This window comes from Erinaceus europaeus, chromosome 10 (genome assembly GCF_950295315.1).
Source record: "Erinaceus europaeus chromosome 10, mEriEur2.1, whole genome shotgun sequence".
In the NCBI taxonomy this organism is placed as follows: Eukaryota; Metazoa; Chordata; class Mammalia; order Eulipotyphla; family Erinaceidae; genus Erinaceus; species Erinaceus europaeus.
In genome coordinates this window covers 66,672,736-66,698,936 of record NC_080171.1, presented here as the reverse complement: position 1 = coordinate 66,698,936, position 26,201 = coordinate 66,672,736, and positions in this window count along the sequence as shown.

The window sequence follows — 26,201 nt, the reverse complement described above, 5'->3', positions numbered from 1 at the left end:
AAACTTCAGAGCTGTTGAGAAGGTTGGTAAGAGGACTTAAAAGAGCTTAAACTCTGATGCAGCAGCTTAAAATACAGAGGAAGTGAAAGAAGCAAGAAATACTTTGCATGTAGTAACAGCAAGGTAAGCAAAGCCTAAATAAAGCCTTTCCAATCAATTTTTTTTCCAGGCAGGCATAAACTCATTTTCCCTAGAGGTAAAATAGGCAGGGAATGATTTTGCAAATTTGCAAAGTCCATGCATTGCTGATATGGAAAATATGGAAAGCAGTGAATATTGGGAAAAGCAGCTGAATACCATCATTGAAAAACTCAAAGGAAAGGAAGGGGAATATGGAATATATCTGAGTCTGGGTGCACTAAGAAGTATGAGGAAGAAACACAGACTTTCCAAAGAGTCCTAGTGATTTTACAATTATGTCTCATAAACTGACACTAAATTAGATTTAGGGCCATTGAAAATTTACAGAGTAAAATACTGTTCAGTTTAGGAATTACTTGTGAAAACTGATACCATATTACTAGAATGTTGTTTTGGGGGGGTTGGAAAATGCATTATGAAAAGATGGAGGAAATTTTAATTCCACCATCATCAATAGTTTTGAATTTGTGTAAAAGAGAAATTAGATTGAAAGTCTCTACCACTTTTATTTTGTGTTTATAAATTATGAGAACATTTCTTCAAATACCGGAAAGAGAATTATATTTGAGTAAAAAGCTTTACAAATATTCATGTAGATGGGTTGTGAAAGTCTAACACTTAAGGTTTCTTATCTAATGCTTAGAAAAAATTATCCTCTTTGGTTGTGATAAGCAAAGCACTTTAGCATATGTTTGTGTGAGAAAAAATGTGCTGTTTAGTGAATTTTTAGGGGAAGTTTTAAGATCAATTAAAAATGCACTACTAGTCATTTATCATTTCTCTCTCTCTCTCTTTTTACATCAAGTGCCTCACCACATCCCTGTGTAGTTTTACTCTGAGCCATCTGCCAAGCTAGGTACTTTCACCAAGTTCTGTTTTACATATGTGTCCTACTTTAAAATCCTTAACATTTTTTTCTGGCTTTGTTTTTAACAGACATTAAATTCAAATAACTAAATGTGTGAATGTTCCACATTTTTATATAAATATAATTATCACAGAAAATTTACATGCTATTATTACTTGAGAACTTTTTCTACTTAAGCCGCATATAGTTGAGTGCTTATTTCTTGAACAAGTGATTTTATATATATATATATATATATATATATATATATATATATATATATATTTCTCTTTATTTTAAGAGAAAACTGATAATGACTGGAAAAGAATTGTCTAAAGAATAAAGAAGACACAGGAGTCGGGCGGTAGCACAGTGGGTTAAGCGTAAGTGGCACAAAGTGCAAAGATTGGCCTAAGGATCCCGGTTCAAGCCCCCGGCTCCCCACCTACAGGGGGTTCGCTTCACAGGCGGTGAAGCAGGTCTGAAGGTGTCTATCTTTCTCTTTCCCTCTCTGTCTTCCCCTCCTCCTTCCATTTCTCTCTGTCCTACCCAACAATGACGACATCAACAACAATAGCTACAACAATAAAAACAACAAGGGCAACAAAAAGGAAATAAATAAATAAATATCTTTAAAAAATAATAAAGAAGACTAAAAATAGAAAATATTTGAGTTTTTTTCTTTATTTCTGGGATACTGTCAGAGTTAATGAAAATGTATTTTTTTAAACCTACTGTCCCTGGTTCCCACCTGCAAGGTGTAAACGTCATGAATGTTATAGAGGGTTGCAGATGGCTCTCTCCTCTGGCTCTCCTCCCCCTTCTCTCTTTCTCCCTCTTTATTTTACTTTCTATAAAAAATAAAAAAGTGATATGGAACACTGGAGTTTTTTAAACACCATGCTCCATTGATAGACCTGGTAGCAAAGCAAAGAAAAAAGAATAGATAATGTGGTATAGCCCCACTTACTCTTATTCCTATTTTTGTTAGAGAGAAGACACCAATGTAGTAAGGGATCAGGCTTCAAACCACATGAAAAAGCAGTCACACTGTACAGGTGAAATATTCTCCTGTTCTGACTATTCTGATTTTTATTCACATCAAAATAGTTTTTTTTTTTTTTTTTTTTTTTGCTTTGACACAAAAGTAATCATTGGGACTTGGTGCTTGCATAGCTCCATCTTTCCCTATGGTCATTTTCTTCCTTTCTTCCATACTTTCTTTTCTCCTCTTTTCTTCCTTCCTTTATTTCATTCCTTCTTTCTTTCTTTTCTTTCTTTTCTCTCTCTCTCTCTGTTTTATTTCTCTTTTTATAAAGATGAGAGAGGGAGGAGAAAGAAGAGAAGTACATAAGAGATTAGAAGAAACATGTGTATCACTGCTCCATTGCTCATAAAGCTTCTCCCCTGCAGACTGGGACTGAGAAGTTGAGCCTTGATCTTCTAGAAAGGTAACATGTGTGCTCAGTCATGTAAGTGACCATCCAGTCCACAAAATAATGTTGACTAGTGTTTCCTGACTCCAAAACTATCTGAATTGTTTTTTATATAATATAGTTAGTTACGTGGTACACATGCAGTATGATTTCTGTGTCTGGTTTGCTTAGCTCAATACAGTGTCTCTGACATTTGTTCATATGTTAAGACTTATAGCTGATTTTTGTTAATGGGAAGTACAGGATATCTGATAATTCTACCATTAATAGGTATTTGGACTGTAAAAATTATTTTTCAGAGGTCAGGTGGTAGCTCAGTGGGTTAAGTGTACATGGCACCAAGCACAAGGACAAACATAAAGATTCCAGTTCGAGCCCCTGGCTACCCACCTGTAGGGGGGTCACTTCATGGGTGGTGAGGCAGGTCTGCAAGTGTCTGTCTTTCTCTCCCCCTCTGTCTCCATTCCTCTCTCAATTTCTCTGTGTCCTATAAAGCAACAACAACAATGACAACAATAATAATGACAACAATAAGGGTAACAACAAGAGCAACAAAATGGGAACAATGGCCTCCAGGAGCAGTGAATAATTACTTGACAATTCTCAGATAGAGCATAGTTCATGGAGAAAAGTATATGATTATCTTAGATTTCGACCAGGCTCTTGACTATTTTCCATCGACTGGCCTTTATCATCTCGTTATTTTTCTATTCATAGTATGATATAAAGTTTGACTTTTGATTTTGTATTCCACTAGTTTTAAGCTCTGTGAAGAAACGGTCTTGATTCTCTTATTCAAATCTCTATCCCTCAGTCACTGAAAGTTCTGTCTACCATATAGTAATCAATCAAATATGTTGATTGAATAAGTGAAATTCAAAAATTGTCACTTTAAAAATAAGAAAAGGTAAGAGTGTCAAAATAGCCAATTTAAAAATATTTATTGTCTATGTAAGTGGACATATTCCCTGAATTCCTTAAATCAATGTTGTATCTTTTTTTTTTTCCACACTATGGCTTATCTCTGTTGAGCAGATGACCCTCCTAGGATATGCTAATAATAGAAATGATATGTGTTTTGTTTTTTGCCTGAGCCTGAAATCTGATATGCAGGTGAATCCTAATTATTGTCTGGGGAGATGATATCATGGCTGGGAAAAGGACCAGAAAGCTGGATCAAGGAAGAGAGTAGTTCCCTAATACGGGAAAGGGGTTTAAAATTACTCCACCAATTTGATGTGACCTGGGGCCCATAATTAGCTTAGGAGCCTGTGTGACCTCTACATCCCTCTAGATTTGAGCTCACATTCTGTGGTCATGAGTAGGAACATTCCTTGCTGCCCCAGTATCGACCCATCTTCCTCAGGTGTATCATAGAGTATGTTGCCCATCTTCCCTTCAGAGGATGGAACATTCTCTACACTTTGAAATATAACTAACATATGCCTACTAGCTATCTACAAAATGGAGGACCCCCCCTCCCAATGCTTCACCTGCACTATTCCAGACTTTAGGTCCATAATTGCCCAACAGTTTGTTTGGCTTTGTATATTAACTCTCTTTTCAGCCACCAGGTTCCAGATGCTAGCAGGATGCGACCAGACTTCCCTGGACAGACAACCCCACCAATGTGCCTTGGAGCTCCAGTTCCCCAGAGCCCTTCCCCACTAGGGAAAGAGAGAGACAGGATGAGAGTATGGATTGACCTGTCAACACCCATGTTCAGCGGGGAAGCAATTACAGAAGCCAGACCATTAACCTTCTGCATCCCACAATGATCTTGGGTTCATACTCCCAGAGGGTTAAAGAATAGGAAAGCTATCAGGGGAGGGGTTGGAATACAGAGTTCTGGTGGTGGGAATTGTGCAAAGCTGTACTGCTCTTATCCTGTGGTTTTGTGAATGTTTCCTTTTTATAAATAAAAAATTTAAAAAAAGAAAAATAGTCACATAAAAAAGAAATGATATATGTTTTTATCAGCTTACTCTTCTCATTTGAGAGATTTTTAGACTTTAAGTCAATCTGAAGGGATTTAATTTGTCTTTTTTTACATATTGTTGATGTGTCTTGCATTTTCAGTCTTAAACATTATAATTAGTAACTTAATTTTTATTGTTATTTATTTATAAAATAAAATATAGACAAGAACATGGAATAAGAGGTGTACAATTCACATAATTTCCACCACCAGAGTCCCATGTCCCATCCCTCCTTTGAAAGCTTTCCTATTCTTTATCCCTTTGGGAGCATAGATCCAGGGTCATTATAGGGTGCAGAAGGTGGCAGGTCAGGCTTCTCCATTGAACATGGGTAACTGCTTCTCTATTGAACATGGGCATTGGCAGGTCAATCATACTCCCAGCCTGTCTCTCTTTCTCTGTTAGGGCAGGGGTCTGGGGAGGTGGTGGTCCAGGGTATACTGGTGAGGTCTGTCCACAGAAGTCAGGTTGGCATCATGGTAGCATCAGCAACTTGGTGGCTGAAAAAGTATTAGATATAAAGCAGAACAAATTGTTTAATAATCAGGAACATAAAGGCAAGAATATAGCAAATAAGTTTTTGGAAATCCATTTTGGAAAAATCTAGTAGGTCTATTTCTGGTATATTCCAAAGGGCCATGACTTTACTAATGTTTGCCTGAACATGACAGCTCAACATGCCAGTGTATCCAAGTTATTGTCTGGGGAAATAGTGTCAAGAGTTGGAAAGAGGTTCCCGGAAGATGGCGGACTGAGAAGCTGCTAGTGGCTTGAGCTCTGACCACATCTTCTGGAAACAAAATGAAAACAACATTGGAGGAAAGGAATGGCAGTATTAGGTAAACAACAGTTGAGACCCCCAAGGAAAATACTGATTATCTTGAGGCAATTAGAGAACTGAAAGCTGAAATAGCTGTAATGAAGAAAAAAGCTGAGGCAAGGGAAAACAGACTAACAGAAGCAGAAAACAGAATTAGTCAGACAGAGGATGACTTAGAGAAAATGAAGAAAGAGGTGAAAGAGCTTTAAAAGAGATTGAGAGACACTGAAAACAACAACAGAGACATATGGGATTATCTCAAAAGAAGTAACATTTGCATAATTGGCCTGCCAGAGAAAGAAAGAGAGGAAGGGGAAGCAAACATTCTAGAGGAAATAATAGAACAAAACTTCCTCGACCTGAATAACAGAAAGGACATCAAGATTCAAGAGGCACAGAGAGTACCAAACAGAATCAACCCAGACCTGAAGACACCAAGACACATCATAGTCACAATGAGAAGAAGTAAGGATAAAGAAAGGATCCTAAAGGCTGCAAGAGAGAAACAAAAAGTCACATACAAGGGAAAAGCCATAAGATTATCTGCAGACTTCTCCACTCACACTCTAAAAGCCAGAAGAGAATGGCAAGATATCTATCAAGCCCTGAATGAAAAAGGGTTTCAACCAAGGATAATACATCCTGATAGACTTTCATTCAAAATAGATGGAGGGATCAAAACCTTCTTAGACAAATAACAGTTAAAGGAGGCAACCATCTCCAAGCCGGCCCTGAAAGAGGTTCTAAAAGATCTCTTATAAACAAGAACATCACTATAATACTTGCAATATATCAGAGCAAACAAAAATTTTTTTTTTTGTACAATGGCACTACAATACATTAAATCCATAATATCAATAAATGTCAATGGCTTAAGCTCACCCATCAAAAGGCACAGAGTTGGGGGATGGATCAGAAAACATAATCCAACCATATGCTGCTTGCAAGAATCCCATCTGTCACAACAAGATAAACACAGACTTAAAGTGAAAGGATGGAAAACTATCATACAGGCTAACGGTCCACAAAAAAGGGCAGGAACAGCCATTCTCATCTCAGACATGATAGATTTTAAATAAAGTAATAAAAGATAGGCAAGGACATTACATAATGATTAGAGGATCAATCAGCCAAGAAGACTTAACAATTATTAACATCTATGCACCCAATGAGGGACCATCTAAATACGTCAAGCACTTACTGAAAGAACTTCAAAAATACATCAATAGTAATACAATAATAGTGGGAGACTTCAATACCCCACTCTCACACTTAGACAGATCAACAATGCAGAGAACCAACAAAGATACAAGAGAATTGAATGAAGAGATTGACAGACTAGACCTCTTGGACATTTTCAGAGTCCTTCACCCCAAAAAACTGGAATACACCTCTTTTCAAATCCACATAACACATACTCAAGGATAGACCACATGTTAGGCCACAAAGACAGCATCAATAAATTCAAGAACATTGAAATCATCCCAAGTATCTTCTCAGACCACAGTGCAGTAAAACTAACATTTAACAACAAACAGAAAATTATTAAAAGTCACAGAATTTAGAAACTAAACATCATACTCCTTAAGAACCACTGGGTCAGAGATTCACTCAAACAGGAAGTTCAAATCTTCCTGGAAACAAATGAAAATGAAGGCACAACCTATCAAAGTATTTGGGACACAGCTAAAGAAATACTGAGAGGGAAACTTATAGCCATACAGTCACATATTAAACACCAAGAAGGAGTTCAAATGAACGACCTTACTGCACACCTCAAGGACTTAGAGGAAGAGGAACAAAGAAACCCTAAAGCAACCAGAAGGACAGAAATCACTAAAGTTAGAGCAGAAATAAACAACATCGAAAATAAAAGAACCATACAAAAGATCTATGAAGCCAAATGTTGGTTCTTTGAAAGATTAAACAAAATTGACAAACCCCTAGCCAGACTCACCAAACAAAAAAGAGAGAAGACTCAAGAGTTGGAAATAGGACTAGAAATCTGGATCAGGGCAGAGAGTAACTCCCATACAAGGGAAAGTTATATAAGTATCATTTTATGGTGTCTTTTTTTCCCTAAATTTTTAATTTAATTTTATTATATTTATTTATTTTCCCTTCTGTTGCCCTTGGTATTTATTGTTGTTTTAGTTATTATTGTTGTCTCTGGACACAATCTGAAGTGAAACGTTTCGAGGTGGTACTGGTTGCATTGATTTGGTCAAGTTCAGCAGATGCAGTAATAACTTAATTTTAATTGCATATTTTTTTAGTATTTTGATACACCTTATTTTATCTTTTCTCCATTTTTATTTCCAAAGTAATGGTGAATTATTTTTAAATGGTGAATATTATGTAGTGTTTACCATTATATTCTATTGGTGTATATATAAATGTATACCAGTATAATGTGTTTAGTTAATTTTGCAGAATATGTAGTGCAGAATTAATCTAAGGTGGTTAATATAACTCTTTTTGTTTTATAGAGTAAGTTGTTCATTACAGACCAGTTCTCGTTCAATGTGAGAAGAAATTAGACAGAAATATAAACATAAGAAAAGGTAGTTTTTGACATTCATCTTGTAAGTTAACACTCAGAACTATTATACTTGAGACAATCTGTAAATGAGACAAAAAAATAAAATCACATTTCACTAATTTTAAATGCCCACCTCATTATCTGTCTTGATACTTTCATCCTACATTTTGAACTGATAATCAAAATCTACCAAGCCAGATTTATAACATCTCATGGATAATTTAAGTGATATTTAGATAGGCATGATAAAGACCTAAGTAGAATACCCTGAAAGTATTTTCATATTCTTTCTTAATTTTATTTTGCAAATTTTAAGAAGCTTTGTGAAACTGCCTTTTTATCATTTAAACATTAAAATAAAGGAAAAGAGAAGAAATAATAGGACAGTAATCATACCACATTTCCTTAGGTCACATTTATTTATTATTTATTTATTTATTTTTGTCTTCAGGCTTATTGCTGGGGCTTGGTGCCTGTACTATGAATCCACTGCTCCTGGAGGCTATGTATATATATATATATATATATATATATATATATATATTTGATTTAATAGCATTTTACAAGATTATAAAATAATGGTGGTATAATAATAATTCACCACTCCCACCACCAAATTTCTGCATTCCTACCCCTCTAGCCTACGTAGTTCTCCCAGTCACACAGATATGGATTGACTGTATATGACTTCCTCAGGTGTTCTCCAAACTCTCTTCCCTCTCAGTGAGAGGGCAAAAATAAAGGCTTCTGCTCACAAAAATTCTGGGTCCCAGAGAAACTGGGTTTCAGAGCCCTCTGGTCATCTTCCCCTAATATTTCCCTCTCTGGGAGTATGGACCCAAATCCCCCAAATTAATTAATTATTGTACATTCTTTAATTATTTATTTTCCCTTTTGTTGCTTGTTTTTTATTGTTGCAGTTATTATTGTTGTTGTTATTGATGTCGTTGTTAGATAGGACAAAGAGAAATGGAGAGAGGAGGGGAAGACAGAGAGGGGGAGAGAAAGATAGACACTTGTTGACCTGCTTCACTAGCTGTGAAGCAACTCCTCTGCGGGTGGGGAGCCTGGGGCTCCAACCAGGATCCTTATTCCAGTCCTTGCACTTCACGCCATGTGTACTTAACCCGCTGTGCTGCCTGACTCCCATTCTTTAATTTTTTTGTTGTTGTTATTTAAGAAAGGAGACATTGACAAAACTATAGGATAGGAGGGGTACAACTCCACACAATTCCCACCACCCGATCTCCATATCCTATCCCCTTCCCTGATAGCTTTCTCATTCTCTATTCCTCTGGTAGTATGGACCCAGGGTAGTTGTGGGTTGCAGAAGGTGGAAGGTCTGGTTTCTGTAATAGCTTCCCCGCTGAATATGGATGTTGACTGGTCGATCCATACTCCCAGTCTGCTGGAGGTCACTTTTTCCCTTTTGTTGCCCTTGTTGTTCATCATTGTTGTTATTATTATTGTTGTTATTGTTGTTGTTGCTGCTGGACCTGACAGAGAGAAATTGAGAGAGGAGGGGAAGATAGAGAGGGGGAGAGAAAGACACCTGCAGACCTGGTTCACTGCCTGTGAAGCGACCCCCCCTGCAGGTGGGGAGCAGGGGCTCGAACCTGGAGCCTTATGCCAGTCCTTGCCCTTTACACCATGTGTGCTTAACCCACTGTGCTACCGCCTGCCCCCCAACATTTATTTATGTACTGGATATGACAGAGATAAATTAAGAGGAGGGGAAATAGAGAGGGAAAAGAGAAGGGCTGGACCATGGCGCACATTCATTACTGTTCTCACTTGTTTCGTTAGCCTTTATCTTTCCTTCTCTATATTTTTAGCAGATAAAAATGACAAGCAAGGGGCCAGGTGGTGGTTCATTTGATTAAGTGCACACACTATAGTGTGAAAAGATCTGGGTTCTAGTACCCACTCCCCACCTGCAGAGGGTCTGCTTCATGAGCAATGAAACTGTCTGCAAGTGTTCATCTTTCTCTGCCACTTTCTATCTCCCCTGTCCTCTCAATTTGTTTGTCCTGTCAAATTAAAAAAATTTTAAAAAAAGGTAAAAATGGCCTCCAGGAGTGGTCCAGGTGCAGGCACCAAACTGAGAACCCATCAATAACCCTTGTGGGAAAAGTAAAATAAAAGAGGTAAAAGCATCACTGTTACACCTCTTGTGAAGCTTCCCCCTGCCAAATGGGGACCAGAGAATTGAACCCAGGTCCTTGTGCACGGTAATGTGTTCACACAACCATGCTAAAGTGTGCACCACTGACCAGCTTCTCCTTAATCCATTTTTGTTTACATTATCCTTTTCTTCTCCCTCAGTCATATAATGTATGACCTTGACATTTTGTCACTTAGCAATTAAAGTCACTTCTGTGATATTTAATTAATGTACCTACACTTGCACCATATTCTCTCTCAGGTTTCTGACATTATGGAAAATTGTCTATGCTTTTAGCTGTTATAAACTTTTACCCTAACACAGGGTATATGTATGTGTGTGTGTGTATACATATACTTATCCATATACATATATTCAGCTCTAGGTCTCATCACACATGTACAATTCTGCAAGCTCCCAGAATGAATTTTCATTCTTCAAAAATATAGTAAGATGGATTGGGAAAGAGAACTACATGAACAAGTGGAATTTTCCTTGGCATTGTGGTGATACCATGCGTCTTTAGGAATGACGCCCAGGGCCTCATGCTTCGCAAGATGCATGCTTTACCTGTGAGTAAATGATCAGTATCTCCCATCCCCCCAAAAGTGAGTTTTTTGTTTATTTATTTATTTTCTTATTTTTTAATTTTTATTTATAAAATGGAAACACTGACAAGACCATAGGATAAGAGGGGTACAATTCCACACAATTCCCACCACCTCTGTCACCCATCCCCTCCCCTGATAGCATTCCTATTCTTTAACCCTCTGGGATTATGGACCCAAGGTAATTGTGGGATGCAGAAGGGGGAAGGTCTGGCCTCTGCAGTTGCTTCCCCACTGAACATGGGTGTTGACCGGTCGATCCATACTCCCACACCAACATTTTCCTTTCCTGTTTTATTGATTTAGGCCATTCTCACAAGTGTTATGTGGAATCTCAATGTAAATTTAATTTACATTTATCTAGTGATAAGTGAAGTGGACCACTTCTTCATATGTCTATGGGTTATGTGTATCTGTTCTTTAGAAAACTATTTAGTTCTTTGAGCCATTTTAATATTTTATTTCCTTGTCTGATGTATGATGTTTAAATATTTTCTCCCAGTTATTTCAGTGCTTAGTTATCTTTGTGTAGAAGCTTTTTAGTTTGATGTAATCCCACTTATTCACTCTTGTTTTCACTTCACATGCTCGTGGACTGGAGTTTCCAAATATATCTTTGATATTAAGATCCTGCAATGTTTCTCTGATAATTTTTTAAATATATTTTAGAGTTTCTGATCTAGTAATTCAGTCTTTGACCCACTTTGATCTGGTTTTGGTACATTATGTTAGATGTTGATTTGCCTTGTTTTTTCTAAATGTTGCTGTCTGACTGTTCCAGCAACATTTGAGTAAGACCTTCTATTTCCCATTGAATGATTTTGCCACCTCTGCCAAATATTAAGTGACTATATATTCACGGGCTTGTTTGTGGGCTTTCAATTCTACTCCATTTATTCCAGTGTGCATTTTTATTCTGGTACCATGCTGTTTTACTCACTATTGCTTTGTGATATAAATTGAAGTTGGGAATGTGATACTCCCATTTTTATTCTTTTTCATCACAAGTGCTTTAGCTATTCATGGTTATTGTGGTTTCACACACATCTTCGGACAAGTTACTGTATTTCATTGAAAAATGTTATTGGAATCTTGGTAGGTATCACATTAAAACTGTAGATTGCTTTTGGTAGGATGGCCATTTTATTAGTGTTTATTCTTCCAATCCATGAACAAGAAATATGCCTCTGTTTCTTGGTGTCATTTTCTATTTCTTTTAACAGTGTCCTGTAGTCTTCACTGTAAAGATCTTTCACCTCCTTTGTAAGACTCAATCCAAGGTATTTTATTATTTTGGATTTGACTGTAAATGGAATTAAGTCCTTCAATTCCCTTTCTTTCAGTTTACCATTTGTATATGGAAATGCCAATTTGTAGGTATTAATTTTGTATCCTGATAAATGTATTTTAAATGAGTTAAGAACAGATTTTATATGACAAATACAAGGGTAAATGTTAGTTTATTATTTTTTATAAGCTTGGAAGTCCAAAACACAGAATATATAACACATTATAAGAGGCAAATAAGTAAAATCTGGTATTAACTTCTGCTATTTGTGTACTTATTTATTTTAGATAAAGAGAAAAAGTTTAGAGGGAAGAAGTATAGACAGAGAGAGAGAGAGAGAGAGTAGCAGCACTGTTTCACTACTTGTGAAGCTTCCCCCTCACCACCTAGTTCCCTGAAGGTGGGGACAGGTGGCTTAAACCCAGGTCCTTGTGCACTGTAATATGTTTACTTAACTGGGTGTGCCCCCTCCCACCTGCCCCTTCACCTTTTACTACTTATATCACCATAACTTAGATACAGAACAAAGTCAATAATTTAGGGAAGACAGCAGTAAATAGAAAGTTTACATATATATATATATATATATATATATATATATATATATATATATATTATTACATGTAACAGAATAACTGTCAGTGTGACCTTATGTGGTATTTGTGTTATGCATGTAAAGCATCAGTTAGGGCATACTCTGGATTTAACTGACTACATTATTAAGGTTCATATAGACAAATAGTATCAACGGCTGTAGGTCTAACTATACTGAGTGGATATGGTTTGATTGTGGACATTCAGATTGTGTATGCAATCTCAGAACCATTTTGAGTTGGTAATATACATCTAAGCTGATCAGGTTAGAGATAAGAGTTGCTGTATAATGTATTATTCATGACATCTGCAATTGGTTAAAATCCACTGAGACTACAGTTTTTTTTTTTTCTCTAATTGAATGTGTCCTAAAATTTTTATTGAACCATTGGTAATGCCAAGGCTATGGAGTCCTGGGGTAGTTCACCAATGTGTGAGATTCTTGCTGGAGCACTACATACATGGAAATGCCATGGGCAGCACCAGAGGGAGAACCCCATGAATGGTCCAGTGGGACCTTAGGGTTTCTTCCTTGTCTTTTGTTTTATTTATTTATTTATTTATTTTTGCCACCAGGGCTATTTCTGGGATTCAGTGCTATTGCTATGAATCCACTGCTCCTGGAAGCCATTTTCCCCATTTTGTTGCCCTTGTTGTTGTCATTATTATTATTGTTGTTGGATAGGACAGAAAGAAATTGAGAGAAGAGGGGGGACAGAGAGGGGAAGGAGAAAGACAGACACCTGCAAACCTGCTTCACCTCCTGTGAAGTGACCCCCACAAGTGGGGAGCCGGGGGCTCAAACCGGGATCCTTGCACAAGTTCTTGTGCTTTGCGCCATGTGCACTTAACCCTCTGAGCTACTGCCTGACCCCCCTTTTGTATTTTATTTATCTATCTATTCATTTGGTTTTTAATAGTGACAGAGATATCTGAGGGAAAGGTAGAGGTGGAGGAGAGAGAGAGATAAAGAGAGATAGATAGATAGAGACAGAGAGAGAGAGAGAGAGAGAGAGAGAGAGAGAATCATAATTGCATAATTGCTTCCTTGCTCATAAAGTATTCTGTTTGGAGATGGGGACCAGGGCTTGAACCTGAGTCCTTGTGAACCATAATGTGTATGCTCAACCAGGTGCACCACCACCTGGCCCCTTTCCTCTTTTTCTCTCTTTGCCTCTCTAAAATAGTAGAACAAAAATCAGCCTAAGGAGGCTATTTTCTGGTGACATGGTGCATGTGCAAGATACTGGATTCATTTCCTGTGGTTATCAATCTAAAAATTACCAATTTAATGTCTAAAATATGCCGTTTTTTCCACTTGCAAAATTTGCTATATTGAAAAACATATTTCTCTGGTCTCTCTGTCTCTCTCATTAAGCAAATAAATAAAAAAATGAAAAACATATTTAGTAAACAAGAATGTTTATATAATTTGAGATATTAATTTTGATTATTTGGTTGTTTTTCTGTGTTCTAAGGGAATTTCAACAGATTAAAATACTAATTTAGATAACACTTTTACACTCAATTAAATTTTTATAAGTTCTCCTGGTAAATAAAAAGTTAAATATTCAATAAATTGCTATGTTTTTATCTTCTCCTTATAGACTTTATATTTGTACTTTAGCTGTATATTGGATTGAATTATTTATTTTTTTCATTTATTATTTCAATATCTTAAATTAGTAAGGATCAAGAAAACATTATCCTTATTTTAAACCATATTTATTTATTTATTGTTGGATAGAGACAGAAATTGAGAGGGGAGGGAAAGACAGAAAGACGCCTGCAGCCCTGATTTACCACTCATGAAGCTTTCCCCCTGTAGGTGGGTATCAGGGGCTTGAACCAGGATCCTTGTGCACTATAACCTGTGTGCTTAATCAGGTGTGCCACCTCCTGGCCTCACAAACATTATTCTTATTACTTATATTAATTATAATATTTATAATATAAATAATAATATAAGTAATAATTATACCTCTGCACATATAGGTTAATCCAATATGGCATTATGAGTTGGATTTACTTATAGGTGCTTGTTATGGTTGAGCTAAAATGCATTTTTAATTAGTGTTGTTTTTATATCCATTATACTTTTTTGAGAAACGTTTTATTCTATTTCAAATGATTTGTAGATATAGTTAACATTTAAATTTACATTAGGGTTGCCTCTTTTTAAAGTAAGTTTAAAGTAAAAATTATATTCTGCTTTGAATAACCAAGTATCACCTGATTAACTTTTTTCTTTCTTCTATCAATAAATTCATTTGATCATAGAAGGAATTTTTCCTTATTAACTGCTTAAAGACAATTTATGTGTTTTAATTTCTCTTTTTATTATATTTTAGTTAATTGGTTATGTCCTGAGATAATATTTAACCATGCATTCAGCCTAGGTTCTAGCCTGATCCCTAGCCCAATGAAGGACTTTTGGTGCTTCTTTCCTCCCCCCCTCCTCCTCGTTCTTTTTCTCATCTCTCTCTCTCTCTCTCTCGATGTTTGAAGTGGATGAGTTTGTAATTTATCAAAGATTCTGCATCAAATTTTTGTATGCCACACTTTAGAAATCACAGCTCTAAGAGGAGATGATTGGATCTAACTTTTTGGATGTTTTACCCAGATGTTGATCTTTATATGAACATCTTTCCATTTCATCTGCATTTGAAATTTCAAATAATGCATCATCTCTCAACACTTCTTATAATTATTGCAAGATATTTTGATAACACATAATTAGTACATTAGTATAATCATATATATAAAACTCAAGTGTGAAATATTTTATTTTATTTATTTAACATATGACTCAGTGCTAGAATTCAGAAACAAGAATTAACACTTAAAGTTCTAAAAAGACTCAGACATGAACACAGAAAATAAAAATGTCATGCTGAAAAGCAAAAGACAAAACTCTAGTTATTTTTTACAATATCATCAGCAGAGGTTGTTTTATTGTTTCTTTATTTGTTTTATTGTTTGTTAAAAAGAAAATAAGATCACTTCTTCACAACTTTAATTCTATATAATAAAAAGTAAAAAGTTTTCACACCTAAAAAAAGAAATCGCCAATCCCAACCTAAACAATGCAAGGGGTACCACCTCAGCATGCTTCACTTTCGACTGTGTCCAGAGATGTCAGGCATGGAATGTCAACCCTCTCATTACTCGAGTTCCAGATGCTAGCATGATGCCAACCAGACTTCCCTGGACAGACAACCTCACCAATGTGTCTGGAGCTCCGCTTCCCCAGAGCCCTTCCCCACTAGGGAGAGAGAGAGAGACATGCTGTGAGTATGGATCGACCTGTCAATGCCCATGTTCAGTGGGGAAGCAGTTACAGAAGCCAGACCTTCACTTCTGCATCCCACAATGACCTAAGGTCCATACTCCCAGAAGGTTAAAGAATGGGAATACTATCAGGGGAGGGGATGGGATACAGAGTTCTAGTAGTGAGAATTGTGTGGAGTTGTATCCCTCTTATCCTATGGTTTACTCAATGTTTCCTTTTTATAAATAAAACTTTTTTAAAAAAATAAATCAACCCAAAAAGAAAATAAAAAGAAATGTATTCAAAATATGGAGGCTAAACTTTATGCTTCAGAATAATATCTGTGTCACTGAAGAAATCAATAAAGATTAAAAATGACTTAGAGAACATAACGAATGAAGGGACCAACTACCAGATACTGTGAGATGTGGCAAAAGCTGTCCTAAGGGGGGATTTTATAGCAATAAGGGCCACATTAACAAACAGAGAAAATCTTAAGCAAGCTATTTAACATAATTAAGTCAACCAGGAAAGGACCAGCAAAGAAACCCAAAAGTCAACAAGAATCAAAATAAAAGCAGAAATTAATGAAACAGAATCCAGGAAAAATAATCCAAAAGATTAGTCAGACCAAGAGCTGGTTCTTCAAAAGGATAAATAAAACGGATAAACTACTGGATAGACTCATAAGAGACATAGATAAAGAGAGAGAACTTTGATTGAAAACAAGAATGTGAGAGATGGAATTACAACCAAAAATGGGGAGATAGAAAGAATCATACATCAATATTATGAATATCACTAGGCAAATAGATTACATAACTTAGGTACCACCTGCCAAGCTTAACTCCCACCCCCCCCAATTAGTAGTAGATAGCTTGAACAAGCCAATTACAAGTACAGAAACTGAATCAGTAATCAAAAATCTATTCAAGAATAAAATCCCAGATCCAGATGACTTTTCTAGTGAATACTATAAGTCTTTCAAAGAAGAATTAACATCAATTCTCCTCATACTCATCCAGAAAATTGAAGAGGGGCAATCACTCCCAAACATATTCTATGAAGCTAACAGTACTCTGATACTCAAAGTACAAAAGAACTCTTCCAGAAAAGAAAACCATAGACCCTGATAAACATTGATACAAAGATCAACAAAATCTTGGTAAATCAAATCCAGCAACACACTGGGAGAATCGTTTATCAAAACCAAGTGGACTCATCTCTGGGAAACTGGAAAGGTTAAATATCCACAAGTCAATCAATATAAATAAAAGAAAGATTATAATCATGTAGTCATATCAGTTGATGTTGAAAAGACAATTGACAAGATCCAACATCCATCATAAAGATCCTCAAGAAATTGGGAATAAAGTCTTTAAAGGACTATATGAAGAGTCCTTCAACAAATAAAATGAGGTCACCTTATGATCCAGCAATACCAATCTTTGGCATTTATCCAGAGGACATGCAAACACTACTTCTAAAGGACATATGCACCCTTACATTCACAGCTGCACTTTATTCACAATCACCAAAGTATGGAAGCAGCCTTAAAGTGCATCGACAAATGACTGGATTTATGGAGCATGTACTACATGGAATACTACTCTGCTATCAAAAAGATATTGCTGTGTGCTTTGGGACAGAATGGGTTGAACTTGTTGTGATTATGTTTAGCATAAAAGTAAAGAGACTAAAGATAAGAAATGGTGAAAAGAAAAAAACATGAGAGATGGTTTCACTCATCTGATATACATGAGTTTGGGGGAAAATATGAAAGTCAATTAAATACTACTCTTTAATTTAAAAAAATGAGAGTGACTTATTTGGAACAAAACAGAACTAGAAGCAACTCTTCTTGGTGAAATAAGAGACTTTTCTCCTGTGAGAAGCAGTGCTGATTAAAAAAATAGATATGCAAAGAAAATATAACCATACTATCAGACTTTGTGAGAACTTTGGTTGTTTTAGTGGGGTGGACATGATATGAAATTACACTGTTGAAACCATATAATTTTCTAAAACACTGTTGTCACTAATAAAGTAATAAAAATTAAAAAAAATAAAATACCAAGAAAAATTCAATTACAAAGAAGTGATTAAGGGAGTATAGAAGACAGAAGCTTTCAATTGAGGTGGTATCAGGAAATATCTGAGATAAAGAGTATTATGATTGTTTCTTAAGTGTATAAGTTACTGTTTGGCCTTCTGTGTTCACATCTGTTATAACTGACAACTACCTTTGTACAACTGCTATTGCTTAATGTCAATATATTATATTATGTTCATTGTCAAAAGTCAAACTAGAAGATTCTGTGGAGTCTGAATTCTATGATTTCACGAATAGATGATTAAAAGAATAAGTGAAACTGAATACACAACACTGTCAGGTTCACCATTTCCACAATTAGCAAAATTGTCAGTTTTCTAATTCCTAATCCAGTAGAATGATGGGTTCCTGGTTCCTACCTGGATAAAAGATCAAATGGGATAATACTCTTCTTTCTTTTTTGTTATTAAGGCTAGTGGTGGTTTACAAGATTACATTTTAGGGACACACTTTTACATCTCTTGAAATTATGTTTTACCATGCCCCACACATCATCAGAGATCTACCACAGATCACTGAGCCCTAACCCATCTCCTAAATTCTTTGTGACCTCAGATTTGCAGTTAGAGACTAAGTAAAGTCATTTGTCCTTGCTAATGGAATGTCAACAGGCAATTCCCTATAAAATAGGCCTGATTGTATTGCCCACTATCCTACAAACCCTACCAATAGCTTTGTGAGATTTGATTTGCTTCCCAATGCTTCCTACTAAATAGAAATTAATACAAAGAATGACAAAGAAATTAGACAATTGAATATGAAAAGCAAATATCAAAACAAAGCAGCGTAAAGTACACTGTAGAAACATGTAGTGCAAGATACTAACAACCATTCATATCTATCCATCTTTATATTTATTATTCTCAGAGGAAATGAAAAAATGTTTACAGAATAAGAAAGAAGTTGATAAAAATTAGCAAATAACTAAAAGGCTTTATGAATATTTAAAATTTAGCTGAATGCACATCAAATGACATGTGATGTTTATTAGTGTTTATAAAAGGAAGTTGGTAGTAAACTAACAATTAAATATCAGTTACTGATGTATTAAAACACAAAGGACATCAACATAACATTTACTTCAATAAAAATTAAATATGTAAATAAAAGAAAATAAAATTACAAGATATATCAGCTATGCACTTTAATTAACAAAGTAATGATATGGGCACCAAATATTGAATTAAACAAACAGTATAGTTATTTAGGATAAATGGAGGAATGGGATCCATGTTTGGAATTTATCATACAGGAGATCAGTTAAACCCACACAATATTTTGTAATACTAAAAGAGAAGAAGAAACATTTAAACAAGTTATTTAGACTATGAAGACCTAGATAACCTCTCAAAACCAACCTGGTCAGCCCCCCCCCCACCCCCGCCGGCTCCGACCAGCAGGTGGGTGCCGGTGGCTTTGGTGACTCTAGAGGATGAAGACATGGTAATACATATATACTTTCTGGATTACCCTAGTGCTACTTAGGACACTTTATCATTTATGATCTGAAGGCAAAAGAGTATATGTAACATACTAAATTAAAAATAACAAGTTCCTTTTTTCTCTTCTTTATATGACTTCTGTTGTAGTTCCTTTCTTTTTGCATTCATTCTTTTTAATGTTTTACTAGGGAATCAATGGTTTACAAGGCAGTTGTTGTCACGTAGATATAATTTATTATCTTTCCAAGGTTCTTGTCTGCATACCTATCCCACCAACAACTTAGGTCCTTCTCTACCATAGGCCATTGTTTCCCAATACCCTTTCAGCCCCATCCTTTACCCACACCCCATCTTTGATCTTTCTGCAACAAACTACATCTAGTCCACATTTCACTCTGTGCTTTTTTTTTTTTTAAGGTTGTACCTAAAAGTAAGATTATCTAGTATTCATTCTCCTTCTGGCTGTTCTCATTGATTCATTCAAGTTCCATACAATATCATACAAAAGAGATGACTTCATCATTATTAATAATGGAGTAGTATTCCATTGTGTATATATATATATACTGCAGCTTCCTTATATGTCCTTGAGCATCTGGGTTACTTCCATGTTTGTACTACCAGTAATAATGCTTCTATGAACATGAGCATTTTGTAGCCTGCTTGGTTACTATATTGCCTGACAATTTCCATGAGTTTTCTGCTGGATCCTTTGAATTTTCAAAATATACTACTGTATCATATTAAAATTGTGATGACTGGACTTTTCTTCCAGTCTGTATTTTACTTTCACTTCTTTTTCTTATATAATATATATGGCTAGAACTTCCAAGACTGTGTTGAACAGTAATGGGTATAGTGGGCAACCCTGACTTGTATCTGATCTAGAAGGAAATAAAGGTTATGGCTTTTGCCATTGGGAATAATATTGCCTTAGAATTTGCTATATGTCGACTCTAGATTGATACATTTCCCAAAAGTCACCCTTTTAAAAATGTTTATTTCTTTTTTTTTTATTTAAGAAATGAGACATTAACAAAACCGTAGGATAGGAGGGGTACAACTCCACACAATTCCTGCCACCCAATCTCCATATCCTATCCCCTCCCTAATAGCTTTCCCATTCTCTATCCCTATGATGAAGAGGTGCTACATCTTATCACATGCTTTCTCTTCATGTATTGAAATAATAATGTGGCATTTTGTTTTTTCTTGTTCTTGATATGATGGATTATATTTATAGTTTTTTGCATGTTAAACCATCCTGATAGTCTAGGGATAAATCCTACTTGGTCCTGATGTACAGTGTCTTTAATGTGCTGCTCTATCCAATTTGCTAGTATTTTGTTCAATAGCTTAGCATCTATGTTCATCAGGGATACCAGACTATATATTTTTTTTTTTGCTTTGTGTCTGCTCACTTTTGCTATCAAGGTGACATTGACTCAGAGAAAGTGTGAGGTTATATTTGTGTCTTCATAATTTTTGAAGACTTTGAGAAATATAAGTAAAGAGCTCTCTTTAAAAAAACTTTCAAAATTCATTAGTAAAACTATCCGGTTCTGAACTTTTGTTATTGGGGAAACTTTTGATTGTTGTTTCAATTTCTTTCATTGCAGTTCTTCTATTCCTATTTTTTTTTTTTTTAGTTTCCTGGATTAGTCTTGGAGGAAATTTATATGTTTCTAAGAACTATCCATATCTTCTAGGTTCTCAAACTTGGTAACATTTAGTTTCCCATAAAAGTATCAGATGGTATTTTGAATTTCTATGGTATATGTTGTGCTTTCCCCCATTCTATTTACCATTCTATTTGTTTATCATTTTATTGGGGCATTAATGATTTATAGCACAGTTGTAGACATATGGGTAGAATTCCTCATCTCCTTATGATAGGTGTCTGCAGAACACTCTCACCCATCTTCATGCAATAGGTCTTTAAGGTCCTTTTCCCCTACCTCTCTCCCTCCCTTTCCCAGAGCTTTTAGCTTTGGTCCAGTACTCCTCAACCTAGTACCAGTTTCACTTTGTTTTCCTTTTCAGTCCTTGTTTTTTTAGATCTACCTATAACTCAGATCTTCAGGCATTTGACCTTCTCTTTTTGATTTATTTCACCTAACATGATGTGCCCCGCCCCCTTTTCTTGTGAGTCTAGCTAAGGTGTTTTCAATTTTATTTGCCTTTACAAAGAACAGTTCTTGGTTGTATTGATGCAGTGTTTTATCTTTTGGCTTGTACGTTTGTAATGGCATTAATTTCAGATTTAATCTTTATTGTTTTACTGCTTGTATTTGCTACCAGCCACTTTTTTAATTAAGAAAAATTGCATTTTAAGATATAAACAATTTAATAAATAAATAAATATTATAAAATGATTCAAATACATAAAGTATTGAACACTCTAACCACATACACACAAATATATTATTAGGCAATACGATTTTCTTTTATTTGATGATTACAATATACAAGGCAACCCAAAGCAGCAGTTCTTCTTTTTTCAGTGACTTAAAATCATTCTGTATTATGGAAAAATGATTTACTTACCATCACAAGGTATTTTAAAATTATTCTGTCAATATTTTTATCCTGCTATTCTTGGTAAGCAGTATAAATGATACTTCAAAACATGGTAGAAAAGTAAGTTTAAATAATCCTGGGTCCATCCTGCCAGAGTGATAAAGATTAGGAAAGCTTCCAATGGAGGGGATGGGATGCAGAGCTCTGGTGGTGGGAATTGTGTGGAATTTTACCCCTCTTAGCCAACAGACTTGTCAGTCATTATTAAATCAATAAAAAAAATAATTTAAAAAGGAAAGAAAAGTAAATTTAAGAGTTATTTTTTTCTGATTGTAGTTTCAGAGGACAGGCTTAAAATAGTAAAATTCTTCTTATGAAATTGCCTTTTTTTTTTTTTTTTGCCTCTAGGGTTATCGCTAGAGTACGGTACCTGCTCCACAAATCCACTGCTCCTGGAGGCTATTTTCCTCCTTTTATTGCCTTAGAACTTGTCTTTTTAAAAAGTGATTCATATTAATGAAGATAAACAAGCTTGCAAAAATCTTTAAGGGGAAAAACACCTTCTTTCTACATAATAAAAGCATTTTCTCTCTCTTCTCTCTCTTTACTCCTATAACACACAAATAAATGACTATCTGTATGTCTATCTACCTATCTTCCTATCATAACTCTCTTTTTTGCCTTTATTATTTTATTTGATAGTCCAAAGAGAAGATAAGAGGGTTAGAAGAGGCAGAGAAAGAGAAGAACAGAGAGACATCTGCAGACCTGCTTCACCACTCATGAGACTTCCTCCCTGCAGTTGGGGAGTAGAGGCTTCAACCCATCCTTAGTCATTGTGCATAGTAACAGGTACATTCACCTTGGTGCACCACCACCTGCCCCCTCTCTATATTCCTTCCCATCTCAGTTTCTTTCTGTCTTATCCAATAAAATAGAAAAAAAAAAAAAAAAGGGCCACAAGGAGCAGTGGATTCATAGTGTGATACTGAGTCCCAGAGATAACACTGGATGGGAAAAAAAGATGTGGATTCATTTTGTTTTTAATTAAAGGGTAAGATATAGAGATTAGATGATAGATAGATAGACAGACAGACAGATAGAAAGATAGACAGACAGACAGACAGACAGGCGGGCAGAAGAAGAAGCACCATAGCACTGATGAACTAATTGTGAAGCTTTCCCCATACAGTGCTCCTATGTGGTGGTCAGAGCACTCAAACTTGGGTGCTCATACATGATACAGTATGTGTCCTATCAAGTGAGCTGTCTTTTGGACCAGGATTTCTTAGACAAAATAAATTATACAGAACACAGCAACACTCTCCTAAGATGTTTTATTTTAATTAAAAATTATATACCTTTCAATTGCCCTGCTACCTTCCACTCCCCGTATATACTGTAGTTGAATCCAAATACCCTGGGAATATGTTCTTCTATAATGAGAAGATATATGATTATACTTTTAGAATTCAAACACAAGTAATATGTCATTTCAATTTAATGCATTTTCTATAGATATCATTATTGCACAGGATTTTTGTTATTTCTCACATAGCTTGCTGTGAGGAAGGAAATGAACATAAGCAAGGATAATTAATAAGAAAAGGAAGCTAATAAACAGGCAGGAAAATAGGAAAAGAATTTTCATGGGAGATAGATAATAAGATAAAAAGCAGTGAATGACTATCAGTACACCCTACTAGAAATAGATAAGCCAGATAGGAAGATTGAACACTTACAGTTAGTATGCCTTACTTCCTACAATATATGAGGTTTGTCCCAGGCATTAGAAATACAAAGGTGAATGAAAAGCCCAAGATTCTGGAGCAAGTAAAAAGATTAAAATGAAATGCAATTAACCTGAGAAACTGTATTTTTGAATGCTGAGAGTAGAATGAGGGAATAAAGTTAATATCATCTTATTTATCGATCATGAACTTATGTATCAGGAGCTCAGCTAAAGGTATTAAATCTATTATTTCATTTAGTCAATAGGTTGTGATATGAAATAAAGACTATGGAACTATTTAAAAACTATTTTTTTTGCCTTTAGACTCAAATAGTTTACACATTAGTGGGAAATTAATGCAGAGACAGTGCCATTATTGTCATTGTGCAACCTAAGAGTTATATTGTGAGAAAAAAATACTGTGAATCTCAGGCTTGTAGCATTGTTATGTTCACAAAATTTTTATAAGAAAATGTTTCATGTAAACAGCTATATGATGTCAAATTACCTGGGTTTTGCTTGTTTGCTTTTTTGTTTTCCCCCTACCCTACCATGCTGAAGCTGCTTTCTGATAAGATCAAAATGAAAGCATGGGGTGACAAGCAGAAGCTAGCATGAGTAGAAATAAAGTTGCTCAATAATTTGTTTGGCTTCCTATGTTGTTGTTTTTTATTTAAGAAAGGATTAATTAACAAAACCATAGGGTAGGAGGGGTACAACTCCACACAATTCCCACCACCCAATCTCCATAACCCACGCCCTCCCATGATAGCTTTCCCATTCTCTAGCCCTCTGGGAGCATGGACCCAGGGTCGTTGAGGGTTGCAGAAGGTAGGAGGTCTGGCTTCTGTAATTGCTTCCCCGCTGAACATGGTCGGTCCATGCTCCCAGTCTGCTTCTCTCTTTCCCTAGTAGGGTGTGTCTCTGGGGAAGCTGAGCTCCAGGACACATTGGTGGGGTCTTCAATCCAGGGAAGCCTGGTTAGCATCCTGATGGCATCTGGAACCTGGTGATTGAAAAGAGAGTTAACATACAAAGCCAAACAAATTGTTCAGCAATCATGGACCCAAAGCTTGGAATAGTGGAGAGGAAGTATTAAGGAGGTACTCACTGCAAACTCTAGTGTACTTCTGCTTTCAGGTATATATTTTGCAGTAGTTTATGGATACGTTTGAACATAACATTAACTATCAATTGTCTTTTTGAACCCTAAGACAGGAGGAACCTCACATCTCCATTATAGAACCCTACTTCCCCCAGTCCTAGAACCCTTGGATAGGGCCCACTTTCCCATATGCCTCTCCCAGTCCATATCAAATAATATCACATCCACCGACCACAACCTAATCAACGCAACGATTGCCACCTCAACATGCTTCACCTCAGACTGTGTCCAGAGACTTCAGGTGTGGAATGACAACCCTTCAGCTTCATTACTTGGGTGAGACCTTTCATTTTATAGTACACTCTAATTTCGTCTCAGGTGGTTCACTTTGGCTTTGTATGTTAACTCTCTTTTCAGTCACCAGGTTCCAGATGTCATCAGGATGCTGGCCAGGCTTCCCTGGACTGAAGACCCCACCAATGTGTTCTGGAGCTCCGCTTCCCCAGGGACCCACCCTACTGGGGAAAGAGAGAGGCAGACTGTGAGTATGGACCGACCAGTCAACGCCCATGTTCAGCGGGGAGCAATTACAGAAGCCAGACCTTCTACCTTCTGTAACCCACAATGACTCTGGATCCATGCTCCCAGAGGGATAGAGAATGGGAAAGCTATCAGGGGAGGGGGTGGAATATGGAGATTGGGTGGTGGGAATTGTGTGGAATTGTGCCCCTCCTACATTATGGTTTTGTTAATTAATCCTTTCTTAAATAAAAAAGAAAAAAAGAAAAAAAATGAAATAAAGTTGACTAGGTACTAGGGTGAGAAATCCATGGGAAGAGATAAAATTCCTAGTTATACAAGCTGTGTATTTTTATATTATAGTTTGACATCTTTTCTGCATTTCAATTTACATAGATTTTGGAAGAGTTAATGTAATGAAATTTATGTTTAATCTTTCAGAAAAAGAAAATAATATTCCTTTTAGTTCTCCATCCTAAATCTAAGTGACTAAGTAAATAGTATTGTAAATCTTTCAAGAAATATGAGTTATTTGGTTCTTCAAAGAGAACAGTGTTATTTCCAGAATTGATGAGGTACACTTATATTTCACTTGGAGAAAAGTACTGTATTTTGCTCCCTGCTGTTGAATGGTCTTTTAAATTATGAATTACTATTACTTTTATTTACTTTTTTTTTTACTTAAGAAAGGAGACTTTAACAAAACCATAGGATAAGAGGGGTACAGTTCCACACAATTCCCATCACCTGATCACCATATCCCATCCCCTCCCCTGATAGCTTTCCCATTCTCTATCCCTCTGGGAGTATGGACCCAGGGTCATTGTGGGTTGCAGAAGGTAGAAAGTCTGGCTTCTGTAATTGCCTCCCAGCTGTACATGGGCGTTGACTGGTCGATCCAGTCTGTCTTTTTCTTTCCCTAGTAGGGTGGGTCTCTGGGGAAGTGGAGCTCCAGTACATATTGGTGGGATCTTCTATCCAGGAAAATCTGGTCGGCATCATGCTGGCATCCAGAACCAGGTGGCTGAAAAGAGTGTTAACATACAAAGCCAAACAAATTGTTGAACAACTATGGACCTA